The following is an 18,453-nucleotide window of genomic DNA, read 5'->3' as shown; positions in this document are numbered from 1 at the left end:
CCTCCTCTTCCTTTTTCCTCTTCCTTTCTTCTTTCTCTTTCTTTCTTTGCTTCATTCTTTCTTTCTTTTATCTTTTTCTTTCCTTTTTTCCTTGCTTCTTCCTTTGCTTCTTTGTTTTTACTTTGTTTGTTTGTTTCTTTCTTTCTGTTCTTCTTCTTTTTCCTTATTCACTTTACATTCTGCACACTGCATGGCTTGTTGTAATCCCAAACCACTATCCTTCCATCATTACCAATCTTCTTCAGCTTTGAACAGGTAGGGACAACCTGTGTATCTGCCCAACTGTGCATTACAAATCTCTGCAAAGATAGGTGCTTCTTCTCCAACTTAGGTCATAGAAGGCAGCCCAGCTATAGAACATAACCCTCATATAGGCGACTGTTCTTAGGGACAGTCCTTGCTCCAGTGTTTGGCACCCATCTGCACATCTGTTACACTTATGCAGAGAAGCCTAAGTCCAGGTAGTGTATGCTATTTGGTTAGTGGTTCAGTATATGAGATCCTGAAAAGTCCAGCTTAGTTGATTCTGTTCATATTTCTGTGGAGTTCCTATCTTTTTAGGGACTGTAATCTTTCCTCATATGTATTCATCAGAATCCCTAAGGTCCATGCACTGTTTGGCTGGGAGTGTTGTATTTTGTCTGCTGCTCCCTGGAGCTTTTCAGAGGGCAGCCACTTTAACTGCTGTCTACAAGCATGAGAAAGCATTACTATAGTGTCAGGGATTGGTAGTTGCCTATGGAAGACATCTGATGTTGGTCTAGTTTCCTCAATCTCTGCTCCATCATATTCCATCCACAATCCCAGCATTTCTTGTAGAGAGGGTAATTTTGGGTAGAAAGTTTTGTCGACAGTCTGGTATTCCTACAATGCCACTAAAGTTTCTAACTGTCCACAGGAGGCAGTTCACCCTAGCTTCATATCTTTGATGCTGTTAGTCAGAGCTAAGGTGTCTCCATTGATTCCTAGGTTCCTCACATATCTTTAGACTATATCTGTTCCTGGAGATGCTCCATACCTGCCCCTGCCTATTAGGTGCAGATTACCATTCATTGTAATGTACATCAAACTATTCACCTTCAAACTCCACACATCTGATTACAATATCTGACTCTTCACACATTATATTCTCCCACCTAGTTCCACCCATCCACCTGTTTTCCAGGAATTTTCCCTTCCTCTTTCTAAGTGAGGTTTAAGCTTTTTATACTTATGCACTCCTTCATGTCCAGTCACCTTGAGTCTGTGGAGTGTGACATAGGTATCCTCTATTTTATGGCTAATATGCCATTATAGGTGCATAAATACCATGGATTCTCTTTGGGGACTGGGTCACATTATTCAGGGTGTTATCCTCAATATTCATTTATTTGCTTGCAATATTCATAATGCATTAGTTTTTAATGAATATTTCATGGTACATGTACAGTTCCTATGATGTATAATTGTTTACATAAAAACTTATATGCAGAACAACCTTCCCTATATATTCTGTTCCTGAAATATATCTAAAGCATGACTTATGGAAGAACAAACTTAGGGACAAATTAGACGACATCTAATCCTCCTTATTTACATTTTATTCTAACACAATATGGAAGTATAAATCATTTGTTTTTTAAATTTTGTTCTGTTACATATGTAATTATTCAAATGGATGTCAAATATGTCATTAGTATCAATTCTTAAATCTACTTAGTTTGTCTCTAATTTCATGATACTCATTATTTCTGTGCAATAGACAGAAAACGAAGACAAGTTTGATATCAAATGAGATTTCAATTATATAAATATTTTGGCAATTTTGATAATAAATTTTTCTAATGCTTTTGAATTGAAACATAGTTTTGTAATTATTTTTATTGTGTATAATTTATACATTTTAGAGAAAATGCGACTTACTGGACTAAAAGAGGAAGATATGAAGGGAATCTCTTTTGCAATGTGTAGATGTTTCAGTCATGAATAAAAAAGGCTTAGGATCAATGTGTTGAGGCAAGAATAGAACTTTGGATATATGGCAGAGGGTGAAGATTCTGTGAGATAGTCAAGTGCAAGTAATTAACCCAAACACAGATGATGAGCATCGCATGAGACTAAGGCACAGGTTAACATCAATATGTCATGACTTAAATGGCAATAAATGGATGATAAAATTTTGAACTAGTTGGGGAAGAAGAAAAGTTTTTGGTCTAGGAATTTATTCATGAATACACACACACACACACACACACACACACACACACACACATATATATATATATATATCAACATCATCCTTTCTGCCATGAGAATAAATGTTCAAATCTTTGAACTATAACACAGATCCAAAATTGCAAATAAATTTGTATTTATATGGACAAGAATATATATTTACTCTGTTGAGTCTCTTTTTGTGATTTTTGTCAATGTATTTTACCATACTGACTACTTTTCTTTTATACAATCCATTTGGCAGATCGAACTAACTGTCCCTATCTCTCCATTTATCAAGTAGCTTGTAGTTCTTTGTCCAGAAATGTGACCCCAGAAAATGTTTTCAATTAAACATTACCATACCCATTAATATTTCCATTGATCAGATATTCTTTATTCAGTCATTTTGGGAGAGCAATCCTCATGGGAGATTTTCTGTTATTCTGACTTTCAATCTTTTGTCTTTGACTTCTGCAATACTCCCTGACAATTGATGAAGAAATTTGGATGTAGATTGGAGTTTGGCTCAGCAAAATTTTTTAATCTCTACACTGTATACAGTTATGAGGTTTCTGTGGTGTTCCCCATTTCTGATGAAGAGTAGCTTCCCTGATGAAGGATGCTGGCTTGCTACATTTATCTGTGGGCTTAACGTTAAAACTTAGTAAGAGATTATGCTGTTCTACCAACATGTCATTCACTCCTTTGCATTACATCTTTCATGTCAGGACATTTTCTCTGTTACATATAATCTAGCTTTAAAACTGAGAAATTATACAGACTTACAGACAGCACACACAAACTGTAATGCTCATTCAGATAAACATGTTTTTTTTGTAGAAAACCAAAATTGTAAGTTACAGAAACGTTTTAGGAGTTTTGGACCCGATTCATCTTTATGTTCTGGAAGTTTTTAGCAAGCGTAAATATCTGGTTGTTACTCTCCTTGTAGCACACAGAGATATGACAAATTTGTTTTTCACTATACAGTTGCAATCTCATCCACAATGCCAAATGACAGTTAGTTTTGAGGTTCCAGATTACTTATGAATGTTTTCCAGTTGATAAATAATGAAAGTACATAGAAAGTTTTTTGTGAATATTTACAAAAACACAAGAGGTTTTGAGAATGCATAATTTGCTTTTTTATCTCGTAATGCTGAACAGATGTCCTCTGGAAGATGCTAAAATCTTTGAGGCAGATTCGTAAGAAAGTGAGAGAAGCCTCAGTGTCTCACTGGTACCAAGTTTTAATGGCTATTTCCAACAAAAATCACTTAAAAACACTTAATACTTAAATATTTCTTAGAATATTTTATATTTGGATACGAATTTTATTTAGAATAATTAATAATATTCCTATCTTTCTTATTCCCTAACAATATTTCCTCCAAACGTCATATTTATGAAGAATAAGGAGGAGGAGGAAGAGGAGGAGGAGAACAAGAAGAAGAAGAAGGAGAAGGAGAAGGAGAAGGAGAAGGAGAAAAAGAAGGAGAAGGAGAAGGAGGAGGAGAAGGAGAAGGAGAAGGAGAAGGAGAAGGAGAAGGAGAAGAAGGAGAAGGAGAAGAAGAAACACTTCTGCTGCTTAGTGAACTGAAATGAAATATGACTCGAGTGGAGACATAAATTGGCCATTTTGTCCAGTAGATGTTCAGATAGTTGAGGAATGTCCTGATATCCTCCAGTACACTCAGATTTTTCTAGATTGATTTTGGAAAGGTTTTATAAGTATTGGTAAAACGAATTATTATGGGATGTACTCTATTCTGTTTGAACAAAACCTTACTTGGAGTCATATATTACCTCTGATTTTACGTACCCTATGAATTGCTTTCCAGGATGATTCCTTCTTCTTGAAATGAAAGGTGTTCTGGCTAGTTTTGTTTGTCAACTTGACACAAGTTGGAATTGTCACAGAAAAATGAGCCTCAGTGTTGGAAATGCCTTCATGGGGTCCAGCTGTAAGGCATTTTCTCAACTATTGATCAAAGTGGGAGGGCCTACAGTGGGTGGTGCCATCCATGGGCTGGTACTCTTGGATTCTATAAGAGAGCAAGCTGAGAAAGTTAGTGGAAGCAAGTCTGTAAGTAACATGTATCCATGGCCTCTGCATCATCTCCTGCTTTTTGTCGTGCTTGTGTTAACATCTTGAATTCCTTTGGTGATAAACAACAATGTGGAAGTAAGCTGAATGAGCTTTCCTTTCCAATTTGCTACTTGGCCATGATGTTTGTGAAGGAATAGAAACCCTGACTAAGACTGGATGATACAGATATTTAATTTCAGCTGGACACACAAACTACCATTACTTTCAGCATTTTGAATGATCGTGGACCCATAAGTTAATTACCATACATTTTGAAAATAAAGTCCCCTTAATTGAGGCATAGAGTTATCCTAAATATTAAAAGAAGATGCTACATAAATATTGTCAATTCTCCATTAGGCTGATTCTTCTCCATATTTTATGTAACTCTGTAGTGACATACTATTCTTTCTGATAATGGTGCCAGGCATAGGTACTCTCTTTTGAAGTGGCCCTTCAATTCAAATATGCAGCCATTATTTACTCCTATGATGGTCATAACATTGTTTCAATAGGCATAATGTTATTATATATCTCAGGGGCCACAATTGGGTAATATTTATGATTGCTTCTAGGACTATACAAATATCCAGTATAGTTGAAGCTCCCACCTAGCTTTCATCATATTCTTTCACTCAAACATTGGGTATCTTCAGTAACGTGCACTTACCTTATGAATACCAATACTGCTAAACATTACAGGTCATAAGCATCATTCTAGGTTGTCCTCAATTTATTTCTTAACTTTAAAATATCTAACTTGACCCATTTTAGAATACTCACCAAAGGAATATAGCACATCATATCAACACACATTTATAAAGAATTAAGAGTTAAAGCAAAAATTTGCTGTTACATGGAGTATTGGAAATCATTAGAACATTTAGTATACATTAATAAATAGTTTATATAATCAAGACATGAAGATATTCTCTGAAATATTGTCCCTTTGGAACTTTTGGAATATTAAAAAATATTTTTACTTAAAAATTTAAATATATACATTTCTGACTCTACAGGAGAACGCCAAGCGCCATCTGGGATCTCTGTGCACAGGGACTCAAGAAAAGGCAGGGCAGGCCCTTCTGGTTGCTGACCTCACAGAGAGCTGAAATGCACACACGAGGAGCAACTTAAGAACCAAGACCAGAGAGGAAAATGCCTAGCGCCATCTGGGTCCTCTGTGCCCAGAGACCCTAGAGAAAGTGGGGCAGGTCCTTCTGGCTGCTGCTCTCATGGAGAGCTGAAACCCAGCACGAAGGAGCAAACTCAGGCCTGAGACCAGAGGTAAGAACAAACTTTCTGCTCTAATTGTCCTGCCTGTTGGACTCAGGACACAGGCCCACAGGAACAGCTGAAGACCAGTAGACAAGAAAGACTACACGACTGAAAGCAGAACACACTGTTCCCATAACTGGCTGAAAGAAAACAGGAAAACAGATCTATAGCACTCCTGACACAAAGGCCTATAGGGCAGTCTAGCCACTGTCAGAAATAGCAGAATAAGATAACACCAGAGACAACCTGATGGTGAGAGGCAAGCCCAGGAACCCAAGCAACAGAACCCAAGACTACATGGCATCATTGGAGCCCAATTCTCCCACGAAAGCAAACAGTGACTATCCAAACACACCAGAAAAGCAAGGTCTAGATTTTAAATCACATTTGATCATGATGATGGAGGACTTCAAGAAAGACATAAAGAGCTCCCTTAGAGAAATGCAGGAAAGCACAAATAAACAAGTTGAAGCCTATAGAGAGGCACAAAAAGCCCTGAAAGAATTACAGGAAAACACAATCAAACATGTGAAGGAATTAAAAGTGTAAATAGAAGCAATAAAGAAAGGACACATGGAAACAACCCTGGAAATAGAAAACCAAAAGAAAGAGACAAGGAGCCGTAGATACAAGCATCACCAACAGAATACAAGAGATGGAAGAGAGAATCTCAGGAGCAGAAGATTCCATAGAAATCATCGACTCAACTGTCAAAGATAATGTTAAACAGAAAAAGAAACTGGCCCAAAACATACAGGAAATCCAGGACACAATGAGAATATCAAACCTGAGGATAATAGGTATAGAGGAGAGTGAAGAATCACAGCTCAAAGGACCAGTAAATATCTTCAACAAAATCATAGAAGAAAACTTCCCTAACCTAAGGAAAGAGATGCCCATAAACATACAAGAAGCCTATGGAACTCCAAATAGATTGGACCAGAAAAGAAACTCCTCCCATCACATAATAGTCAAAAAACCAAATGCAAAAAAAATATTAAAAGCAGTAAGGAAAAAAGGTCATGTAACATGTAAAGGCAGACCTATGAGAATTACACCTGATTTCTCACCAGTTACTAGGAAAGCCAAAAGATCCTGTACAGATGTCTAAATATCTATTCTGCAAATACAAGGCACCTACATACATAAAAGAATCCTTACTAAAGCTCAAAGCACAAATTGCATCTCACACAATAATAGTAGGAGATTTCAACACCCCACTCTCATTAATGGACAGGCCATGGAAAAAGAAATTAAACAGAGACGTAGGCAGACTAAGAGACATCATGAACCAAATGGATTTAACGGATATTCATAGAACATTCTATCCTAAAACAAAAGGATATACCTTCTTCTCACCACCTCATGGTACTTTCTCTATAATTGACCATATAATTGGTCATAAAACAAGCCTCAACTGATAAAAAAGATAGAAGTAATACCATGTTCCTATCAGACAAGCATGGGCTAAAGTGGACTTCAATAACAATAAGGAAAGGACACCCAGATATACATGGAAGTTGGACAATGATCTACTCAATGATAACCTGGTCAAGGAAGAAACAAAGAAAGAAAGTAAAGACTTATTAGAATTTAGTGAAAATGAAGATACAACATACCCAAACTTATGGGACATAATGAAAACTGTGCTAAACGGAAAACTCATAGCTCTGAGTGTCTGAAGAAAGAAACAGGAAAGAGCACATATCAGCAGCTTGACAGCACACCTCAAAACTCTAGAACAAAAAGAAGCAAACACACCCAGGAGGAGTAGAAGGGAGGAAATAATCAAACTCAGAGCTGAAATCATCCAAGCAGAAACAAAAAGTTATATACAAAGAATCAACAGAACCAAAAGCTGGTTCTTGCAGAAAATCAACAAGATAGATAAACCCTAAGCCAGACTAACCAGAGGACACAGAGAATGTGTCCAAATTAACAATATCACAAACGGAAAGGTAAACATAACAAAGGAAATTCAAAAAATCTTTAGATCCTACTCCAAAGCCTGTATTCAACAAAACTTGAAAACCTAGAGGAAATGAACTATTTCCTATACAGATACTAGGTACCTAAACATAGTAAAAGCCAAATTCAGCAAACCAGTAGCTAATATTATACTAAATGGAGAGAAACTTGAAGCAATCCCACTTAAATCAGGGACTAGATAAGGCTGCCTACTCTCTCCCTACTTTTTCAATACAGTTCTCAAAATCCTAGCCAGAGTAATTCAAAGAAGAAAGGGGGGGAATACAGATTGGAAAGGAAGAAGTCAAAATATCAGTACTTGCAGATGATATGATGGTATCTTTAAGTGATCCCAAATCTTCCACCAGAGAACTTCTAAACCTGACACACACCTTCAGCAAAGTGACTGGGTATAAAATTAACTCAAATAAATCAGGAGCCTTCCTCTACACAAAAGACATACAAGCCCAGAAAGAAATTAGGGAAACATCATCCTTCATAATAGTCCCAAATAATATAAAATACCTTGATGTGACTTTAACCAAGTAAGTGAAAGATATGTATGATAAGAATGTCAAGCCTCTGATAAAAGAAATTGAAGATCTCAGAAGCTGGAAAGATATCCCATGCTCATGGATTGGCAGGATTAATAGAGTAAAAATGGCCATTTTACCAAAAGCGATCTACAGATTCAATGGAATGCCCATCAAAATTCCAATCCAATTCTTCAGAGAATGAGACAAAACAATTTGGAAATTCACTGGAATAACATTAAACCCAGAATAGCTAAAATAATAATCAAAAATAAAAGGACTTCTGGGGGAATCACTATCCCTGAACTCAAGCAGTATTACAGAGCAATAGTTATAAAAACTGTATGGTATTGGTAGAGAGACAGGCAGATAGACCAGTGGAATAGAATTGAAGATACAAAAATGAACCACCTATGGGCACTTAATTTTTGACAAAGTTGCCAAAACAATCCAATGGAAAAAATAGTATTTTCAGCAAATGGTGCTGGTTCAACTGGAGATCAGCATGTAGAAGTGTGCATAGCGATACATTCTTATTACCCTGTACAAAGCTAAAGTCCACGTTGATCCAGGACATCCACACCAAACCAGATACACTCAAATGAATAGAGGAAAAGTGGGGAAGAATCTTGAACAAATGGGCATTGGAGAAAATTTCCAATGGCTTATGCTCTAAGATCAAGAATCAACCAATGGGATCTCATTAAACGGCAAAGCTTCTGTAAGGCAAAGGACACTGTTGTTAGGACAAAACAGCAACCAACAGACTGAGAAAAGATCTTTACAAATCCTACAACTTATAGAGGGCCCATATTCAAAATATACAAAGAACTCATGATGTTAGACTACAGGTAGAAAAATAACCCCATTAAAAAGTGTGGTTCAGAACTAAACAAAATTCACACCTGAGGAATACTGAATGGCTGAGAAGCACCTAAAGAAATGTTGAGCATCTTTATTCATAAGGTAAATGCAAATCAAAACAACGCTGAGATTCCACCTCACACCAGACAGGATGGCTAAGATCAAAAATTCCAGCGACAGCAGATGCTATCGAGAATGTGGAGAAAGAGGAACACTCCTCCATTGTTGGTGAGATTGCAAACTGGTACAACCATTCTGGAAGTCAGTCTGGAGGTTCCTCAGAAAACTGGACATTGAACTACCTGAGGACCCAGCTATACCACTTGTTGGCATATACTCAAAAGATGCTCCAACATACAACAAAGACACATGTTCCACTATGTTCATAGCAGCCTTATTTATAATAGACAGAGGCTGGAAAGAACCCAGATGCACTTCAACAGACGAATGTATACAGAAAGTGTCGTACATCTATACAATGGAATACTAATCTACTATCAAAAACACTGACTTCATGATATTCATAGGCAAATGGATGGAACTGGAAAATATCATCCTGACTGAGGTAACCCAACCACAGAAAAACACACATGGTATGCACACATTGATAAATGGATATTAGCCCAAATGCTTGAATTACTCTAGATGCACAGAACACATGAAACTCAAGAAGGCTTACCAAAATGCGAATGCTTCACTCTCTTTTTTAAAGGGGGAAAAGAATAGACTTGGGAAGGAATAGGGAGGCAAAGTTTAGAATAAAGACTGAGGGAACGCCCATTCAGAGCCTGCCCCACACATGGTCCATACAAATACAGCCACCAACCAGATAAGATGGATGAAGCAAAGAAGTTCAGTCTGACAGGAACTGGATGTAAATATCTCCTGAGAGAGACAGCCAGAATGTGGCAAATCCATAGGCGAATGCCAGCAACAAACCACTGAACTGAGAACGGGACCCCTATTGAAGTAATCCGAGAAAGGTCTGAAAGAGCTTGAAGGGGCATGAGACCCCATATGAACAACAATGTCAACCATCCAGAGCTTCCAGGGACTAAGTCACTACCCAAAGACTATACATGGACTGACCCTGGGCTCCATCTGCATAGGTAGCTGTGAATAGCCTAGTAAGGGCACCAGTGGAAGGGGAAGCCCTTGGTCCTGCCAAGACTTAACCCTCAGTAAACGTGATTTTTGGGGGGAGGGAGGTAATGAGGGGAGGACGGGTAGGGTAACACCCATATAGAAGGAGAGGAGGAGGGGCTATGTGTATGTTTACCTGGAAACCGGAAAAGTTACTGACAATTGAAATGTAAATAAGAAACCCCCAATTTAATAAAGTTGGAGAAAAAAATTAAATATAAATACATCATTTCCCTTTTTTATTGAACTCTTCCCTTTGTCCCATATATACTCCTCCAAACTCTCATATTTATAATGTCCATTTATGAATTATATATAAATAAAAACTGTGTCATACAAAATAACTTGTACATACAATATTTTAGGGCTGAACTCTTGGTGTTAGATTACTTAATAGAAATCTCTGCCCTTGGGTAGATTATTTCCCAATTTTACTATTCCTTGGTTGTCTGTAGTTTTCTGCATATGGTTCTGTCCTCATTAAATTTAAAACATCCCTGTTAGTATGTCTATCACTATCACCCTTTTTCCATTTTTTGTTTAGGAAGCCATGCGTGAGGAGAATATTGTCACAGCAAACTTCCTGTACCTCCTCGCTCTTACAACCTTTTCACTTGGAATATTTTCTTCCACTTTGATCCCTTAACTTTATTTGCAATTGTGTTGTAGATGAACCAGATAGGGATAAGCACCAGAAGATCTCTTACTCTCTGAATATGTTTCTGTTTGATCCTCGGTAATGATTTCCATTTGTTTAAATCAATATTTCTCTTAGGTGTTAGAGCTGTACTGTTTTGTGAATATAAGGATAAATATTTACAGTGTTGTTAGGATTCATGTCAATTTAGTAAAATGTCAATTACAGATTCCTTTTAGATCCAAGAATTCTCTACTTCTGGAAAGTGGCCTAGATTTCCAACAAAGCTTTCCTTTCCCTCAACAAAGCAGAAAATATTCCTCAATCATTTTGTTCAGCCACTTTTAATCTAAAATCAAACAAGTAAATATGCAACAAAATTTAATGCATACATGTATACTAGGACATGATTTAAAAAATACTATCTAGACAAAGTTATTTTCCATGAAGGAAAAATGAATACCAAGAGAGAATTTTATTAAGCAACTATATCTAGTGTTGCAAAAAGGAGTTTCTAGCCTGAAGTGGTAGTAAACATTATTAAGCTGAAAACTAAAGAAGACAGGATGCAGATTATGTGCACAACATCAGCATAGTTTATAAGAGTGTGTTCCAGTACTGACATTTCATGGATTGTGTACTAATGGCATGTCATATAGCATTATGTGGTCACAATTCAGGTCTTTCTGACAATATAGCGAACATTCATCCACTGAGAGTAAATTCAATCCCCCAACTGCATTTTTAAGGCATCTATACAATTGGTATAAATATTTGGAAAGCTAGAGTGAAGGAGTGCAGAGTCTAGTTGTAACCTCATACTTGTCCCTCAGTCTACAGTCTCTAGAATTCAAGTTTTGTCTGATCGTTTCCAAGCAATTGGTCAGCACCTAACACTACTAGATTGAAGTGTCACTATCACACTTCTAACCTGTCCCACACAGATGCTCACTGCTCAGTTAAAGCATTTTTTTCTGGCGTAATTTTGTGAACAAGTGTTTCCAAGAAGTGATTTATCTCCATCAGCAGACACACCATGACATGATTTTGTCATTTTTCTAGTGGCATTAGGCTGAGGTATTTCAAATATAAAATTGAGGAAGTTGATCCACATGAACTTGAGGTTTCGGCAGGGTGATAAATATGGGTATATTTCCATTCTTCCACATGTCCACATCCAGTTAGTCCACCATCAGTTGTTGAAGATACATTGCTTTCTTCTTGGAATTATTTTGTTTGCTTTGTAAAAGGCAATTATCTATAACTGTGCAGTATTATTTCTGGGGCTTTAATTTTAATCCACTGATCAACTTGTCTAATCCTATACCAACACTGTGCATTTTTTCATCACTCTAGATCTGTGGGAAAGTTGAAGTCACATTGTGAGATCTTAATGATTGTCAATGGGTGATTAAAGCTTTAGCTGAATTTCTTTTTCAAAAGTGGGTCTCCTGTTTGTGGCAAACAAAATTAAAATTGAAGGAATCTAATAAATATGTAGTATCTTTTTATCTCTTATGATTTTGGATTGAAGTCTATTTTGTTACCTACTGGAATGGCTCCAGAAGCTTTCTCCTTATGTCCATTTGTGCAAATTTTTTCCTAATTTTATTCTGAGATAATGTATTTCATTTAAGTTTAGGTATATTATTTGTATGCAGCAGAAGATGATTAGATGAAGGAAAGCACTTAAAAAATATCCAACAATACTTCATAATAAAATGATAGCAACCTTTATAGATATCTGTGAATTACCCAAACATGATGATTTTAGTTTACAACACATACATAGCCAACAATAATAATTTTGACATACTTTTAAAATGGCACTTAATTTTACATCAAATTTTCAAATGTGGAGAATTACATGAGTATGACTTGTGCATTTAGGATGAGAAACAAAAATCATAATTGTGATAGGATATGATTCTAACCTGACTTTGGGAAAGATTTTGTATACAGGGACCAAATAATTTATTGAACAAGACATGTTTTTGTGCAAAAACTCACAAAAGATTGCAGTATGTAGGGCAGTACATGAAGGAATATGTTGTAGTTTCTCCACAGCTCTGGTCAATTTTTCTGAAAGCAAACATGAGTGAGCATACCAAATAAATAATTTTCTGTCAATTTTTTTTGTTTTGTGACTGTTCATAATATGCAAGATTGCATGAGTATTGATGATTTCAACAAATGAGTAAATAGAGAAAACCTATCTTATAACACAGTTATTTTACGTTCAAAAAATGGATATTCATTATTGTGATATATACCACATTTTTGTAGGTGCAGAAAATTTTGTTGATGGTATACAAGAGAGTAGAAAAGGCTCTGTTAACTCCCTTGTTAATAGGCAGGCATGGGATGGAAATTTTGAGGAGATGCACAGTTTTGGGGACCAACTTGTGACAGGGGCTCCTCAGCGCCTTTTTAAGCACTCTCTTGCTCTCTTCATTTTGGCTAGGTGGGGTGGGTGGTTCAGTGTTTCTTACTCCTTGGAGGGCATGTAATCCATGAGGTCAAACACTTGCTGCTGTAGCCATATTCATTGTCATACCAGGTAATGAGCTTCACAAGGTTGTCTTCAAGTGCAATTCCAGTCACAACAGAGTGAGAGTTGCTGTTGAAGCCACAGCAGAACACTTAACCTCAGAGAAGCCCATAATGCCCTTTTAGTGGTCTCTCAGATGTTTGTTTTACCACCTTCTTGATGTCATCATACTTAGCAGGTTTCACTAGGTGGCATTTCAGATCCAGAAGGATTTATTGGGGTACTGAATATAAAAGGTCATCCTGACCTTGCCCACAGCCATGGCAGTACCAGTGGATGTAGTGATGATATTCTGGGTTACCACATGGCCATCACACAAACAGCTTTCCAAAGGGGCCATCCATTGTCTTCTGAGTGGCAGTGATAGTATGGACTGTGGTCCTGAGCACTTCCACCATGCCAAAGTTGTCATGAATGACGTTGTGGCCAGAGGGGCTACTCAGTTTGTGGTGCAGGATAGATTGCTGACCATCTTGAGTGAGTTGTCATAATTGCCATGGTTCACATCCATTACAAAACATGGTGGCCTCAGCTGAAAAGGTGGAGAGATTATGTTTTGGCCCCACCCTTCATGTGGGACCCAAGCCTTCTCCATGGTGGTAAAGGTGCCAGTAGACTCCATGACATACTTAGCACCAGCATCACCCTATTTGCTGATAGCAGAATCTCACACCTTGAAGATGGTGATGGGCTTCCTGTTGATGACAAGCTTCCCATTATCAGCCTTGTCTGCACCATTATATTTACTATGGGTCGAGTCATACTGGAACATGCAGACCATGAAGTAGAGGTCAATAAAAGGGCTGTTGATGTCAACAATCCTCATTTTGGCTGATGCAAAGAAAGCAGACCTGGTAACCAGGAACCCAATATGGTCAAATCTGTTCACTGCAACTTTGTCATCTTGTCTACAGGGCTAGGATGCCATTACACAAGAAGATGTCCCTGTCTAAGGGCTCTAAGCTCCATTCTTAGAATTTTAACAGTGTATTTCAATGGATATCGATTCTTAAGTATAACTTTTTAGACAAAACCTCACAAACCCACGTTTAAGGAAATATAATTTATTTAATACAGAAATGATTGAAATAAATTGATGAAGTTAAGCTTTAAGATTTCTGTGTCCACTGTTCTTGTAGTCATATCACAATTTAGATGACAGACAAGAAGGGTTTACATACAAATACAAAATTTTTCTTAAACCTTCAAGAATTATGTCACCTGGTTAAAAAGAATTAAGTAGAGAGCTCGTGGGCAGCACCCTGCGAGCAAACTTGAGCCTCGGGACCACAGGTAAGACCAACTTTTCTCCTGCAAGAGACCTGCCTGGTGAACTCAGGACACACAGAGGCAGAATTCCTCCAGGACCAGGCACTTCCTGTGTTTACCGGGAGTCCCACACCTGCGGATCCCGGCCCGCAGCAGCTCTCTGCTCCCAGACCCCGTGGGAGAAAGACATCACCGCCTGGTCAGGTGGGCACTCCTGAGGCTGCAGAGCGGAAGAGACCACCAACACTGCCCACCCCTGCCCACATCACTGGCCCAAGAGGAAACTGTATAAGGCCTCTGGGTTCCCGTGGGGGAGGGCCCAGGGGCGGCAGGACCCCTGCGCCTGAGACACTGCCGGAACCTGAAGGAACAGACCGGATAAACAGTTCTCTGCACCCAAATCCCGTGGGAGGGAGAGCTAAACCTTCAGAGAGGCAGACACGCCTGGGAAACCAGAAGAGACTGCACTCTGCACACATCTCGGATGCCAGAGGAAAACACCAAACGCCATCTGGAACCCTGGTGCACTGAAGCTCCCGGAAACGGCAGCGCAGATCTTCCTGGTTGCTGCCTCCGCAGAGAGCTCGTGGGCAGCACCCCTCAAGCGAACTTGAGCCTCGGGACCACAGGTAAGACCAATTTTTCTGCTGCAAGTGACCTGCCTGGTGAACTCAAGACACAGGCCCACAGGAACAGCTGAAGACCTGTAGAGAGGAAAAATTACACGCCCGAAAGCAGAACACTCTGTCCCCATAACTGGCTGAAAGAAAAGAGGAAAACAGGTCTACAGCACTCCTGACACACAGGCTTATAGGACAGTCTAGCCACTGTCAGAAATAGCAGAACAAAGTAACACTAGAGATAATCTGATGGGGAGAGGCAAGAGCAGGAACCCAAGCAACAGAAACCAAGACTACATGGCACCATCGGAGCCCAAGTCTCCCATCAAAACAAACACGGAATATCCAAACACACCAGAAAAGCAAGATCTAGTTTCAAAATCATATTTGATCATGATGCTGGAGGATTTCAAGAAAGACGTGAAGAACTCCCTTAGAGAACAAGTAGAAGCCTACAGAGAGGAATGGCAAAAATGCCTGAAAGAATTCCAGGAAAACATAAATAAACAAGCAGAAGCCCATAGAGAGGAGACACAAAAATCCCTGAATGAATTCCAGGAAAACACAAACAAACAGTTGAAGGAATTAAAAATGGAAATGGAAGCAGTCAAGAAAGAACACATGGAAACAACCCTGGATATAGAAAACCAAAAGAAGAGACAAGGAGCTGTAGATACAAGCTTCACCAACAGAATACAAGAGATGGAAGAGAGAATCTCAGGAGCAGAAGATTCCATAGAAATCATTGACTCAACTGTCAAAGATAATGTAAAGCAGAAAAAGCTACTGGTCCAAAACATACAGGAAAACCAGGACTCAATGAGAAGATCAAACCTAAGGATAATAGGTATAGAAGAGAGTGAAGACTCCCAGCTCAAAGGACCAGTAAATATCTTCAACAAAATCATAGAAGAAAACTTCCCTAACCTAAAAAAAAAGAGATACCCATAGCATACAAGAAGCCACAGAACTCCAAATAGATTGACCAGAAAAGAAACACCTCCCGTCACATAATAGTCAAAACACCAAATGCACAAAATAAAGAAAGAATATTAAAAGCAGTAAGGGAAAAAGGTCAAGTAACATATAAAGGCAGACCTATGAGAATCACACCAGACTTTTCGCCAGAAACTATGAAGGCCAGAAGATCCTGGACTGATGTCATACAGACCCTAAGAGAACACAAATGCCAGCCCAGGCTACTGTATCCTGCAAAACTCTGAATTAACATAGATGGAGAAACCAAGATATTCCATGACAAAACCAAATTTACACAATATCTTTCTACAAATCCAGCACTACAAAGGATAATAAATGGTAAAGCCCAACATAAGGAGGCAAGCTATACCCTAGAAGAAGCAAGAAACTAATCATCTTGGCAACAAAACAAAGAGAAGAAAAGCAGACAAACATAACCTCACATCCAAATATGAATAAAACAGGAAGCAATAATCACTATTCCTTAATATCTCTCAACATCAATGGCCTCAACTCCCCAATAAAAAGACATAGATTAACAAACTGGATATGCAACGAGGACCCTGCATTCTGCTGCCTACAGGAAACACACCTCAGAGACAAAGACAGACACTACCTCAGAGTGAAAGTCTGGAAAACAACTTTCCAAGCAAATGGTCAGATGAAGCAAGCTGGAGTAGCCATTCTAATATCAAATAAAATCAATTTTCAACTAAAAGTCATCAAAAAAGATAAGGAAGGACACTTCATATTCATCAAAGGAAAAATCCACCAAGATGAACTCTCAATCTTAAATATCTATGCCCCAAATACAAGGGCACCTACATACGTAAAAGAAACCTTACTAAAGTTCAAAACACACATTGCACCTCACACAATAATAGTGGGAGATTTCAACACCCCACTCTCATCAATGGACAGATCATGGAAACAGAAATTAAACAGAGACGTAGACAGACTAAGAGAAGTCATGAGCCAAATGGACTTAACGGATATTTATAGAACATTCTATCCTAAAGCAAAAGGATATACCTTCTTCTCAGCTCCTCATGGTACTTTCTCCAAAATTGACCATATAATTGGTCAAAAAACGGGCCTCAACAGGTACAGAAAGATAGAAATAATCCCATGCGTGCTATCGGACTACCACGGCCTAAAGCTGGTCTTCAATAACAATAAGGGAAGAATGCCCACATGGAAATTGAACAATGCTCTACTCACTATAACCTGGTCAAGGAAGAAATAAAGAAAGAAATTAAAAACTTTTTAGAATTTAATGAAAATGAAGGTACAACATACCCAACCTTATGGGACACAATGAAAGCTGTGCTAAGAGGAAAACTCATAGCGCTGAGTGCCCGCAGAAAGAAACAGGAAAGAGCATATGTCAGCAGCTTGACAGCACACCTAAAAGCTCTAGAACAAAAAGAAGCAAATACACCCAGGAGGAGTAGAAGGCAGGAAATAATCAAACTCAGAGCTGAAATCAACATAGTAGAAACAAAAAGGACCATAGAAAGAATCAACAGAACCAAAAGTTGGTTCTTTGAGAAAATCAACAAGATAGATAAACCCTTAGCCAGACTAACAAGAGTACACAGAGAGTGTGTCCAAATTAACAAAATCAGAAATGAAAAGGGAGACATAACTACAGATTCAGAGGAAATTCAAAAAATCATCAGATCTTACTATAAAAGCCTATATTCAACAAAACTTGAAAATCTACAGGAAATGGACAATTTCCTAGACAATTACCAGGTACCGAAGTTAAATCAGGAACAGATAAACCAGTTAAACAACCCCATAACTTCTAAGGAAATAGAAGCAGTCATTAAAGGTCTCCCAAACAAAAAGAGCCCAGGTCCAGACGGGTTTAGTGCAGAATTCTATCAGACCTTCATAGAAGACCTCATACCAATATTATCCAAACTATTCCACAAAATTGAAACAGATGGAGCTCTACCGAATTCCTTCTATGAAACCACAATTACTCTTATACCTAAACCACACAAAGACCCAACAAAGAAAGAGAACTTCAGACCAATTTCCCTTATGAATATAGACACAAAAATACTCAATAAAATTCTGGCAAACCGAATCCAAGAGCACATCTGTGAGGAGCTGTCCGAGGAGCTGTCCTCACAGATGTGAGGAGCTGTCCGAGGAGCTGTCCTCACATATGTGAGGAGCTGTCCTCACATACTCCATTACAAGATGGCACCGGCATCCGGCAGAACGCACCTAGTAAAAAGGGCAATCCACAGGCGCCTGGTAACTTCCCTACTCAAAGGGACACGACGCTTTGGTACGTCATCTGGCTTATATTG

Source organism: Rattus rattus, chromosome 2 (genome assembly GCF_011064425.1).
Source record: "Rattus rattus isolate New Zealand chromosome 2, Rrattus_CSIRO_v1, whole genome shotgun sequence".
Taxonomy (NCBI): Eukaryota; Metazoa; Chordata; class Mammalia; order Rodentia; family Muridae; genus Rattus; species Rattus rattus.
This window is presented reverse-complemented; position numbering follows the sequence as displayed.